Consider the following 12,554-nt stretch of genomic DNA (forward strand, 5'->3'; position numbering starts at 1 on the left):
GAGGTGCCCAGGGGTCAATCTGCCACCCTTGAGTGCTGCTCTGAGCATCCCTGTTGGCATTCCTTGGTGTGTCTGGCTGGTACCAGCCCATGGGGTTAAGAGATATTTCCTCAACCCTCTGCTCAATGAGAATGAACAAATGAAAGCCTTCATACATCGTAACCGAGCCACCTTCTTTCTTCTTTCATATTCTCTTCTTTGTTTTGCTTTTCTATAAATTATTTAGAGTTGTGTGAGTGGGGAAGACAGCAGTAACTGCATTTCAGTGCTCTTCAAAACAAAATAGCAAACAAGATCTAGAGCAGAATATTAAACTATCCAAGGGCTTCAGGAGCTGGCAGTAATGAACTCACACAGACTGAGCCCCCTCCCCAAGCTGGAAGCTGCCTGTAGGATACCTGGGCTGGGAGAGATGTTCCCAAATGCTCCCACCAGCTCTGCTTGTGATGCTGTCAGGCTTTGTGTCTTGCATCGAGGCAGGTTTGTGCCTTGCCTAGTCTGATCCTTCCAGACTGTGCCAATTCACTGTGTTTCCTCCCAGATGGGCACTTTTCCCTCTTGGATGAGGCTCTGCTCAAGGAGCCAAGCTATGGCTTGTGCTACTTACTCCTCTCTGCTGAATCTACTTAGAACCTGGACTGCCTAGGATGAGGTGGCTGCCATTCAAATCTAGAGTTTCTAGACTGCAGATATAAATATATGTGCTGTGGGCTTTCCATCCTGACCTGGTGGTACACGCAGGGGAAACGAGGTGACTCAGACATGCTGCTCACAGGTGCTTGGGCTTGCAGAGGAGCAGCAATCACAGCCAGATTCCTGTGGGGATGGGGCATGTGGGCTGCAGCAGCTGGTGTGAGCAGACACCAGGTACCTGGAGATCCCCAGGGACTGCAGCCAGTTCTGCTCAGGCATGGCTTTGCAGCTGGATTGGAGGTGGGACACTCAGCTGGAGTGTGGCTGCAGTGCCACAAGGAGATCAGCCTTTCCCTGGTGCCCAGCTGGCACTGCCAGGTTCCATTGTGGTCACAGGGGATGGGCATGGAGCTGTGCCTGCATCCCACGGAATCCACCAGCTCCCCTGGGAAAAGCTCTCCTCGCTGCTCTTGCTGTGCTGTCTGTGATAAGATATCACTGGGACCTGTCAGCAGGCTCCAAAGAGTATTGTCACAGGGGCTGTCAGCAGAGGCTCTTTCAAGTGTCACTTCCCAGCTTTAATTACCAGGGATGGCAATTCCAATGGAGATGGAGCAGTTCTGCTCACCTTCCCCCTGTGCTGGGCACTGGTTGATCTGCAGGTGCTGGGTTGTGCACTCCCATCACTGGGGATTTGCTCACCCCACGCTTGGTGTCTGGTCAATTTTTCTTTCCATGAGGAAAACTGTTGTTTTTTTTTTTATTCATGACTTCTGGATGTATCTGGTCAGGGAATTGCACTGGATGGCTCTGCTCCATCTAGTCCCTGCCCAGGAGGATCAAGCAGCACAAATGTTTTGCACATCACGGCTCAGCAAGCCAAACTTTCCTCCCCAGCTCAGGCAGCCATGTGGATGGGAGGGATGCTCCCATGTGGTGCCAGAGCATCTGAAGTGAATCCCAGCACAAACAAAACACAGGAGTGATGTGCTGAATAATGACATCTAGCAACAAGCGTGTCTGAGTGATAAAGTTAATGAAATTACAGGTTCTGACCTGATACCAGGCTCTGCTGTGGGGAGATAAACAGCAGGGCAAAGATGAGATGTTTATTTCTCCCTAGCTGCAGTTGTAATCTGGATGCACTGTGCAGGGCCATTAACGTTATTACTGTTATGCAAAATCATTTTTGACTTGGGGGGAAAAAAAAGTAGCAAAGAAAGAAAAATCTCCCAACTGCCTAGAAAATGTAAAGCTGACAAAATTAGAATTGCAGCAGGAGCACAAGCTGACCTGGTGACATTGTACAGAGCCCAGATGAATTTAGACAGAAGAAAAATCCAAGGCAGTTTAGGAAGAAAAGTAGAAAAGTAGTCCTTTTTTTTTTTTTTTAATAATAAAATGGAAATGGAGAGATGCAGGAGGTGACAGCCAGGCTGTCCTAATTATCCAGAAGGATCCCTTGAGCTGGGATGGAGAGGGGGCTGCTTTGTCACCTCATGGGTTTGGATCCTCTGGTAATTAAAAGGTCTCTAGGGCTTTGTGCTCAGTGAGTGTGCATGGTGCCAAGTGGGGTTTCCTGGGGTGGGGTGCAGTTCTGGGGTCTTGCTCTTTGCTGGGGAGACCCTCCTTCTCTGAACTCAGCCCCAGTGTGTACAGGGGCTCAGTGATTATGGGAATTTGGGTAGATTTGTGCAGGTGTTGTCACTTCCTCACCACCTCTGTCCTCACTTCCCTCTGGAGTTTCCAGTCCATGCTCCTCATGAGTTCTGCTCTCCTGCTTTTCCCAAGCAGATGGCCTCAAGCTCCATCCCTTTGGGAATTCCTCACTTGCATTTCTCTTTGAGTATAAATATATTTACAGCTCTCATCCTTGCTGACACAGCTTCATCCTGGAGCAGCTGGAGCCCTTTGCTTTTGCCCACCAAGTCCTGTCTGGGGACTTTGGCCCCAGTCCATTGCAGGTGGCACTGCTGCATCCCTGTCTGGGATGCACTGGATACACTGTGATGGAGCTGGTAAATGAAGGTAAAGTCCAGCAACCTCAGTATGGGATTACCCATGAGTTCCTCAGAGAAATTTTGCCAAACTAAGTCTCCTAAGGATCAGTGAGAAATAGAACTTCTGCTAGGTGAAAACTGAGGAGAAATCAGACTTGAAAATTGACTATCTGCAATTCCTCTCCTGCAACAAAAGACCCATCTTTATTTCTCAGTTTCTTTCATGTTCAAAAAAAGAACATTTCAATCAGGCCTTTGTGTTGGCTTCACAGGCTCTGCAGTCTGGGTATGGCCTCCAAGTCTAGACAGGAGACAGGACTTATTACTGATGGTTCCAATGATTAATACCATGGGCATATCAAAGGTGTGGTTCTGCACTCATCTTGAATTCCTCTCCTGGACTTACTTCTCCCCTGCTGTGTTGGCTCAGGTAAACCTCTGAAGTTTCTCTTACTTAATCCATGGATGCTTTTCTCAGTAGTGGTAGTGAGATGCTTTTTGAGCATTCCTGAAAGATGGTCTGGCTCCTAGAGTGCACCTGGAGATGTGGATCCAGCTCCACTCTGCCACTGGCTGCTCTGGTAGCCCTGGTCATGTCATTGGAGGGTCCAGCTCTCATCTGGGGGTTGGAGAGGGAGCCAAGCCAGACAGCAAGCAGGGCAGCATAAGGAAATATTGAGAACTGCTGATGTCAGGGCTTGTGGTCCCCTCAGCCTCCCAGCCAAGCTGCTCTGGGTGCTGCAGCCCAGGAGAACTGCAGGAGGAGGGAATTAGGCAGAGCAGACAAATGGCTTTGAGGTAACAGCAAAGAGCAGGGGAAGGATCCTGGTGATGGCAAGAGTTTCCTATGCCCCCCACCAGCACTGGAGTAACTGTTCTGGTGGCTGCATCTCAATATTCATTTTCCTTCCAGGGGAGACTCCTCCAGGAAGAGCTAAGGCAGTGCTCTTTCTGGAGGGAGCCTGCTGGGGCTGTGGAAAGGGACATTTTGGGGGCTGAGCTGTGCAAGAGGAGGAGAGGTAGTTAAGCTGTTCCCTAGAGTTGCCATTCATTGCAAATACCTGAGCTCTGCAGTGCCTTGAGATGAGATTTAGAGATGGGTGTGAGCTGGGGGTGACACCCTCACAGTGGACAGGTGATAGTGCAGCTCTCCACGCTGGAGAAGGGAGAACATTCAGGCAACAGGAACTCGATGTCTGGCCTGATAATGATGTCCCTGAGGTGGCAGCCTGGTGTCCCTGAGGGGGGGACACTGGTGCCTGGCTGGGCTCATGGCTGTGCCATCCCTGGTGCCCATGCTGGGGTTGTGCCATCCCTGGCTCAGGGACTCAGATGCAGTTCTTCCCTGATTCCCAGCATTAACCAGAGGCTTTCTGAGCCTTTAATAAATAAAGTGATGGCTTAATGTTTGCTGGGGCTGGAGGCTAAAGTGGGACAGCACGTCAGGCCAGCATCTGATGTGTCTTGGGGCTTTTCTTTCCTGTGACCTGATGGGATCGTGACCCTCTTTGTACGTGATAAGCTTTTCCCAGCTCTAATCCCAGCCAACTCCTTCTGTAATTTATAGGGACCTTTGAAAACGTATATTCTCATAGCCTGCCAGTGAAAAGTGGTTTTTTACAGTGCTCTAGTCCTGCCTGAAAAAAAAAAAAAAAAGGAAAAAAAAAAAAAAAAAAAAAAAAAAAAAGAGAGAGAAAAGAAAGAAAAAGAAAATGAAACAGCTTCAACTTTCAGTTTTACAGAAATGAAAAGAAAAAGGTGGGGGCTCAAGAGGGTAGGAATTGGCTCCTAATTCAGGGCAGCACTTCCAGACATGCTTAGATAGTGTCTGTAGTTAATGGAGACATTTAAGCTGTTTTCAAGTCCAGCATGTTCAATTGTAGCTGAATTGAATGCATTAATGAAGGGAATGAGGGTCCCAGTTACAGAGGTTACACCGACATGCCTGTGTGTCTTTGGTTCTCTGGTCATGCCAACTCAGGCTTCAGTGTGGATTCAAAAATGTCCTGACCTGCCAGGGAAAAGCTGTGCTTTGCAGAGATAAGCATGGTCATAATTAATATATTAATATTAACTGCCTTTAGAGATCTCAATGGAGAAGTGCCAGGCTGGAGGTTTTTTTGTTTGTTTTGATCATCCCATTGAAATGGTTACCTCCCCCCTAAATCTAGGTTGTCCTGCTCAGTGTGGGGGAGAGAATGGTGGTGCTGTGGGACATGCTCCCCCTCCCTTACACCCCCAAGCAGCTGGATCAAAGCAGCATGGCAGATGTGTGGGAGCACACTCAGGTCATCTCCCCCACAAGAGCCATATCCACATTCTCCTGCCTCTGAGAATGGCTCACAAGGGACAGGGAAGCTCCTGGGGTTTGGGGGTTTCCTCTGGTCCTGCAGCCCCAAGCTCATGGGTTTTGTGGCCCATGCTTAAAGATTAATTAAGGTTTAAACACCTGGGGTCAGCCAGGGCTCTTCCTGGCCCATGGCAACTGTTTGCTGTGAGGTGGGCTCCTGATAAGTTTTATTGTTTTCCTCCCATCTCTTTGCTACAACTGCTCATTAATTTCATGAGACAGAGGAGGGAAGAAATAGTTGAATAAGTGGCCTTGAATGGTGCCATAGGGACTGGAAGAGAAACAGTTTATTATGTTTTTTGTGGTTTATTATGCCAGCATAATAATATGCCAGAAGAGATGCTGGATTTGTGAAGTCCTGCTGCTTTACAAAGCTTAGATTGGTCTCCCCCTGACACTCCACAACATCCCAAGTGGAAGAAGTACCCTTGGTTGCCCCCTCTTCCAGCCACAGCTGAGTAACTTCTGGCTCCTCAAGTCAGCAGCAGCTCTTGAATGAGAATTTTTGTGGAGTTTTGTGGGGCTGCAGATGCCCAGTGGGGATGTCATGGCAGTTTCATGTGCAGTAGTCCTGATTCCCTAGGTGTCCAAAGTGTTTTCCATCCAGGCAAAGATACAAGCTCACAGAAGATAAGCTGTGAAGTGTTGGCTGTCCAAGGAAAACAAGCCATCAGGAACTATATTTATAAAAATGCCAGGCACACATTGTTCATCAGTTTGTGCATCACTATGAATGTTTGATAAAGCACTACATTATTTAAAGGTGTAGCTGGGCTGTGGGACAGTTGTTGACCAGGATTAGCTTCAAGATGACTTTTTTTCCCTCTTTTTTTTTTCTTCCCCTGATGGAAAATCTAAAATAATAATATGATGGTTGTTTACTTGCCTTGGGGGATCTCAGGTGCCCTTGCCTCTCCTGAGTTTCTTAGCTGTGTTGCATCTTGTGTGCAATGCAGGGAACCTGGGAGAGCTTCAGCTCTGACCAGGGCCATCACAAAATCCTGGAATGGTTTGTGTTAAAAGGAACCTAAAACACCATCTGGTTCCAGCCCCTTGCCATGGGCAGGGAAATCTTCCACTAGGTCAGGTTGCTCCTGGGCTGGTGATACTTCCAGGGGTGGTGCTTCCATGGTATCAGCAGGGAGTGAAAACCTGCCACTGGTTTCTGAAGTCAGACTGATCAGAAGAGGATGTGGGAGGAAGGAGAACAATCCCACAATATTCCCCATTTCTACTGGAAGTATAAAGGTGCTGGTTAGGACTCAGCCCTTGGGATATGGTGCTCAGAGCTGAGGCTGCTCTGCATCCTGACCTGAGCAAGTGATGGGTTTGCCTTAGACCACAACACTCAGCCCTTTTCTCCTTGGCTTTTCGTGGCATTGTGGCTCCACCAGTCGGCATGTGGAGATTTTTCCCCATCATTCCATCCCAGACTTGTGGATTTTATGGGGAAGGGAGCAGGGAGGGCAGCTGCAACAGCAACTCTTCCCTCTGTTTGCGTGTCCTCTTCCCATCAGTTGTTTTACCTGGCTACGGCAGTGAGACGGTTCTGTCAGCTGGCTCCTAAGGAAGATGGATTGAGGCTGGGCACCTGTGCTGATACTGGGTCTGCAGGCACCTTCCAGCCCCATTTATCATTAGGCACTGACCTCCCTGAAGGACCAGTGGGAGAGGAAACTTATTAACAAGGTGCTTCAAATCAATCCTTTCTGACGGCCCTGCTGAGTTACGGCGTTTGCTGCGACTCTCCCACTGGGTCCTGTGAGTGTGGCACTGCTTAGCCTCACTTCCTTACCTGTGTGGCTTGGAATAGCTTTGGTTTTGATATCCTGGGTGTTCCCAGGTCTTCTCCAGAGCCAACAAATCAGCTCTCAGCTCATTCTCTCCTGCCTGCTGCTCTACCCATGTGCTGCCCAGTGTGGGAGGTCGCTGTTCCTTGTGGTGCTGCTTTCGGAGCTGAAGCTCCTGGCCACATTGAGAGATTTTGGTAGTTTGTCCTTCTCCTCTGTGTTGGCATCACTCCCTCATTCATCCTGGCACATGGCACAGCATTGTCAGTACTGCAAAATTGTCACCTTGTCCACTGGGCAGAGGAAATGTATTTTCTAACTCAAAAGTTCATTCTGCACCACATTGCTGAGCACAGAGGTGGGTAGTGGTGGAGACTGCAGAGGGGCCACTGTGCCACATTTCCCACCCATATTTGCCAGCTGTGGCTCTTCCTCAGCCCTGTCCTGCCCATGCCCACCCTTTGGGGTGCTGGCACTTGCTCACACTCGACAGATGCCAAAGTGCTGCTGCCTCCACTCCATCCTGCAGCAGTGGCTGCTCAGACCGATGGGGATGGGACTTTTCCCTGCCCTCAGTGCTCCATGGAGCAGTGTCTCCTCTGGCTCTGTGGAGCTGCAGGAGCTGTGTGGTAAGAGGGGGAGCTGGAGGTCAGTGCTGTGCTCTGAGCCAGTGTCTCTCCTCCACGCAACATTAGCCCAGACTGTTCGCGTGCCCATTAGCACCAAATCGGGAAGCTTCCTCCAGAGTGTTCTTATTTAACTTTTCAATTATTTGATAACTTGAGGAGCATTAGCTGATACCAAGGGTCTGCCCATCTTCCCTCATCCTCTCTGCTTGCTGCCTAAGCAAAAAAGTTATGATGTCTCATAAAATCCCCTAAGTTAAGGGTTTTATTAGAGCCAAGAAAATGGGAAATGGATTCTCTGTTGGACTGGACCTCCTCAGTGCTGGGGCAGGAGGAGATGGGACAGCATCCCCCACCAAAAGTTTTTCTTTGCAGGACAAATGAGATAAAGAAATAAATGCCCTGTACATGTTATGGAAGGGATATGCTGGAAATCCTTTGCCCTGTGGGAGAGCTGAGGGTTTCCTGGCCAGAAACAGCTCCTGGGAAGGAGCAGCTGGAGCAGCCCCAGGAGTGCAGGGACCCATCAACTTTTGGGAGGTGCTCTCAAGGCAGAGAAGTGAGGCAGAGGCGGGACTGTCAGACCACAGCTCTTCAGCGTTTGATCTTTCCTAATATGTTTATAATTACATTACATTATCTTAATTACCAACAGGAGAAGTGGGGGGAGTGGGAGGGAGGGAAAGGAGGGAGCTGGAGAGGCAGGGAAGGTGCAGGGTGATGAGTAACTCACAGCCTCCATCCACGGGGCCACGACTGCGGTCGGAGTTGGAAATTACACTATTAATACAATGCTTATTCATTTCCCATCATAAAAAAAATGGAAGCGCATTCCGAATGAAATTAACATTCCGTGACATTTTCCGGTAAACGGTGAGTTTGCACACATGAGTGGAGGCAATTAGCTGGGAAGTGACTGAGCGCCGTGACTGGAGAGAGGATGAAGGGCTGGGGCAGGTGGGTGCTGCCCTGGGCTCCTGCTCTGCCCACCCTTCCCCTGCCATGGGGGTCCTGCCATTCCTGCCCACCCAGCTGCAGCGGGCATGGGAGCTGCAGATGTTCCCTCCTGCTCTCTGCAGATGGGGGAAATGGCAAAGCTTGGTAATAAAGTGAAAAGGCAAAGAGTGGGTGCATGTCCTGAAGGGTTTTGGGGTGCCCTGGAATCCCCAGTGCAGGATGCTGTTCTCCATCCCCCTCCCACACCAGCACACCAGCCTTTCCCGGCATCCCCTTCCCCGTCACGCTCCTAAAGCTTTATTAGAACCCAATGGAGACTTTTCCCAGATTTGTTAAACTACTGAAAACTTCTGATCCTATCAGGACTTTTTTTCCCTGCCTCGTACCAGATAAGGGCTGTGCTGGCTCCAAGCCCAGAGCTGAGGGTGGTGGAGAACGGGGTAGGGAAGCAGTCATCTCATGAATATATGAAGGAGGAAAGTACATTTGTTCAGTTTCCTTCAAAGGAGACATCTTGAATAAAACTTTATCTCTTCTTCTTCTTCCCTCCCCCTCCAATTTGCAATTGAAATCAGACTTCTGCGTATAAAGATCTATTTTTATAGCGACAGATTTATTAATGTATATAATAATCTATTAATGTATTAATAGCTGTGTATTAATAGGTATGTATTAATAGCTGTGCTAAAAAAAAAATGTATACAGCCTCTATTTTAAAACTCAACAAAAAAGGGCCAGGAGAGAGAAGAAAGAAGAAGTTGACACAGAATACAAGGCTGTTTTCAAAATGCTCCTGGGCTCTTCTCTCCCTCTGTTGCTATGTGTGAGAACCCCACTTTGTAAAGAGCTTTTTGGAGATCCTCCTTCTTCCTTGCTTTTGATGTTTTTTGTATATATTCATATATATATATACAGATATGCATTTAAATTAAGTATATATCTGGAGATATATTTATATATATGCATTTAAATAAAGAAGATATATATGTCCTGAGTTGGTTGTGTAATGCAACCAGCAGCAGCTTCTTGTGTTTCTTGGACACAGTGGCTGCATGTGGCACTTGACATGGACTGGGGACTAAAGGGGACAGGCTCTCCTGCTCTAGAGAGGTTTGGTGGCTGGAGAGGTGAAGTTCTCAGTTCTTCTCCTGCTTTGCCATATTCCCTGCTCTGTGGCAGGATGTCTCTGTCCAGATGTGTTTTCCTCTGAGTACGTGTGAAGCTGTTGTACAAATCTCTCCCACTGCCATCACATCAGCATCAGTGTAATTACCTAATTTTATGCTACTAAAGCTCTGTGCTTTGTGGAGCTCGGTACCTTCAGGGTGGCACTGTTGAAAATCAGTCCACATCCCAGTCTCAGAACAAACACTGTTAGTTATTTCATGCTTCGAAAAGCAACAAACACCCATTATTTAGAGCTGGTGAGAAATCAGGGTTTTCACCATGTGGAAAACTTCCAGTATTGTGAAATTTATGCTTGTTCCAAAATAGGATCGGAAAGTCAATTTCTTGAAATACTTTGTAGAACAGAAATTTCTAAAATATTGATCCAGAGGCATCAAAATGAGCTTGCTAAATATCAAGGGGTTGATTTGGAAGAAACAATTATAACATTATTAAACTGGCACATTCCTGGTGTTCCTTTGGCAAGTTAGGGACGTGATGATGTATTAGACCTTTGGAGCCCACGTCAGTGGTTCCCAGGAGAGTCCCCTGCCCTGTGCCTACAAAAATCAGATTATTAGAAAAATACTGAAGTAGTCAGTGAAAAGGCCTTTGAGAAGATCCAGTGTCTGAAGTGAGGGGGCTGTGACCATGCAGGTCAGCAGGTAAAATCCCCACTGACCTTTGTTTCTAATTGCGCCCAAACTTTTTCCATTTATTCTTTGACTGAGTTTGTCTTGTTGCAAAATACTCAGTCAAGCAGCTCTTGAGATGCTCTGGAGTTATCCCTCTCCCTGAAACTCTGGGAGCACTGTGGCCACTGTTAATATTGCAGGATCGATAACTTGCTTTCTGACAGCCAGAAATCAAAGAGAGGAATGGGAAAACCAGATGGTTAAAAAACCGTATTTTATAAAAATATGTTTTAGTCCATACCTTGTGTGGGAAGCTCTGATAGAAGCTGCTGTTGCCTTGCCAGTTGTCCTGCAGCTGTGGGAGTGCAGGTGTTGTGTGAGGAGAGCAAGGATGGTTGTGGCCCCAGGAAAAGAACCTTTAAGCCAGACACCAAAGGCATTGAGGCTCGGGTCTGCTCACCTTTGCAGACTTTAAATCTTGCTGTTCTGTTTTAATAAGATGCAAAACCCAAGCTGTAGGACTATCCAGCTCTCCCACCACCCAATGGCACCATGAGGTTTGAGCCTGGATTGGGGAGAAGCTGCTGCATTGGGATCCTTAAGGCCATGTCTGAAGACTAAATCACCTCAGCAAATCTGAGAGCTTTTTTTCTGAGATCTGTGGGGTATTTCCATCACTGCCTGGCTTTGCTGGCTGGGAACAGGTTGCACAGTCAGAGGGGTTTTGTAGTGCCTCGAGAATGTCTTGGAATAGTGGAGACAACACCCAAGTGCAACTGGTGGGGGCTCACAAATAGTTAATCTCTCAAGTAGGGTTTGTGGTGGTTACACTGATCCAAGCCTGGGACCCTGAGATGGGGAATCCCTCCTGGGATGGTGAGATCCTACTTGTGTCATGTCCCCAGAACAGCCCCCCATGCCCACCCTGTGTGTCTGGGAGGGTGCAGCTCTCCTGGCTGTGCTGGAATGAATGCTGCTGCTTCCCATCTCCATTGCAATGTATTTTTACCCAAACATTGCTCATATTGTTCAGCTGATGACTACTTTTTTGTTGTTGTTGCTGTTGTAATTTTTAAGCCAAACAACATATTTTCCCACTCCAATTTGTGCCAGCAGAAAGGAAGGAGGAGAGAATGGCTCTGGGTAGGAATTGTTTTGTGGGAGACGTGCAAACGAATAGGGGAACCATAAGGAGAGCAAATCACTTTTCAAATAGAATATGGGGGTGGACAGGAGGGAGGTGTTCATCAGGAATGTGTGCTGTGCTTTGCAAAGGTAGGGTGACCTTCAGCTCTGTCCTTAAAGCACTGCCAGAGAGGGAAGCTGGTTTTGTGGGGGCTGGAGAGCCTGGTGACTGCCCTGCTCCAGCCTGCTCCTGTGGGGAGATGGGGATCACAGCCCTGTGCCAAAGCTCGGGGTGGATCTCACCAGCTCTGCCAGGCTGGAGGATCTCTCAGCACCGTGACGAAGATGTGAGCTCAGCAGCCTGGGTGGGTTTGTGCTGGGAACTGGGGAGGGGCAGAAGGCGTTTGGCAAGCCCTGCTGGAGGAGGACAGTGCTGTGGTGTTGGGCTGGGAGGAGCTGGTGCTGGGCACTGCTGACGTGCTGTGTCGTGCTGGGGAGCAGCGTGTGGGTGCTGGGGAGGTGCCAGAGCTGCTGGCTGAGCCTGTGTTGGCACAGGCAGCCCAGGAGGACTTCCAGGGTCGTGTAGAGTAGAGTAGCTCAGTTGGAAGTGATCTACAAGGATCATCTAATCCAACTGCCTGACCAATTCAGGGCTGGTCTGTAGTTAAAGCAAATTATTAATGCCACTGTCTACCCCACAGCAGTGCTTCTTCCCGTCCTTTTCTTCCTGTCCCTGTCAGCTGGAGCCTGCTGTGGGGAGGCCCAGGGCAGTTTGGTTTTCAGTGGGCTGTCTCTCTCGTGGGTGTGATACAGCCCCAGTGAGTGCTGGCTTGTGCTGTTATGGTGCACTGGTCTCTTCTCTCTCCTTGTGGCACTGCTGGCAGTGCATGAAGGGCTCTCCCTTCATCCTTCACCCCTCCTGCTCACACAGTTGAGGCTCTGCTGTCTTTCATTTGTCACTGAGGTTTTTTTCCTATGCTGCCCACCCATGCCAAACTCTGCCTGCTGCAATCATGTCATCAAGGGTCTTTTCTCATTTCTCATTTTTCTTCCTGCAGTATTTGTAGCATCATCCCAAAGAGCAGTGGCTGAGGGCCCCCCTTCCTCCCCACTCCCCCCCTTGGTGTTTGCTCCCCTGACAGGTGTGGGAGCAGCTGCCTGAGCATGGCTGTGCCAGCGTGGTGGCCAGATGGGTACAGCCACCATCAGCCCAGCAGGGGCCATGAGCCTGCTGTGCCCTTGCTGCTCACTGAAGGCATGGTCCCCTCCTC

At 48.8% G+C, this 12,554-nt stretch overlaps 1 protein-coding gene across 1 annotated transcript in view; it reads left to right on the forward strand.

The window, feature by feature from the left end:
- The window catches only part of ASTN2 (astrotactin 2), a 316,378-nt gene that overhangs the window by 81,906 nt on the left and 221,918 nt on the right, over nucleotides 1-12,554 (forward strand). The window lies entirely within an intron of this gene.

The sequence above is a fragment of the Erithacus rubecula genome (genome assembly GCF_903797595.1).
Source record: "Erithacus rubecula genome assembly, chromosome: 21".
Lineage (NCBI taxonomy): Eukaryota > Metazoa > Chordata > Aves > Passeriformes > Muscicapidae > Erithacus > Erithacus rubecula.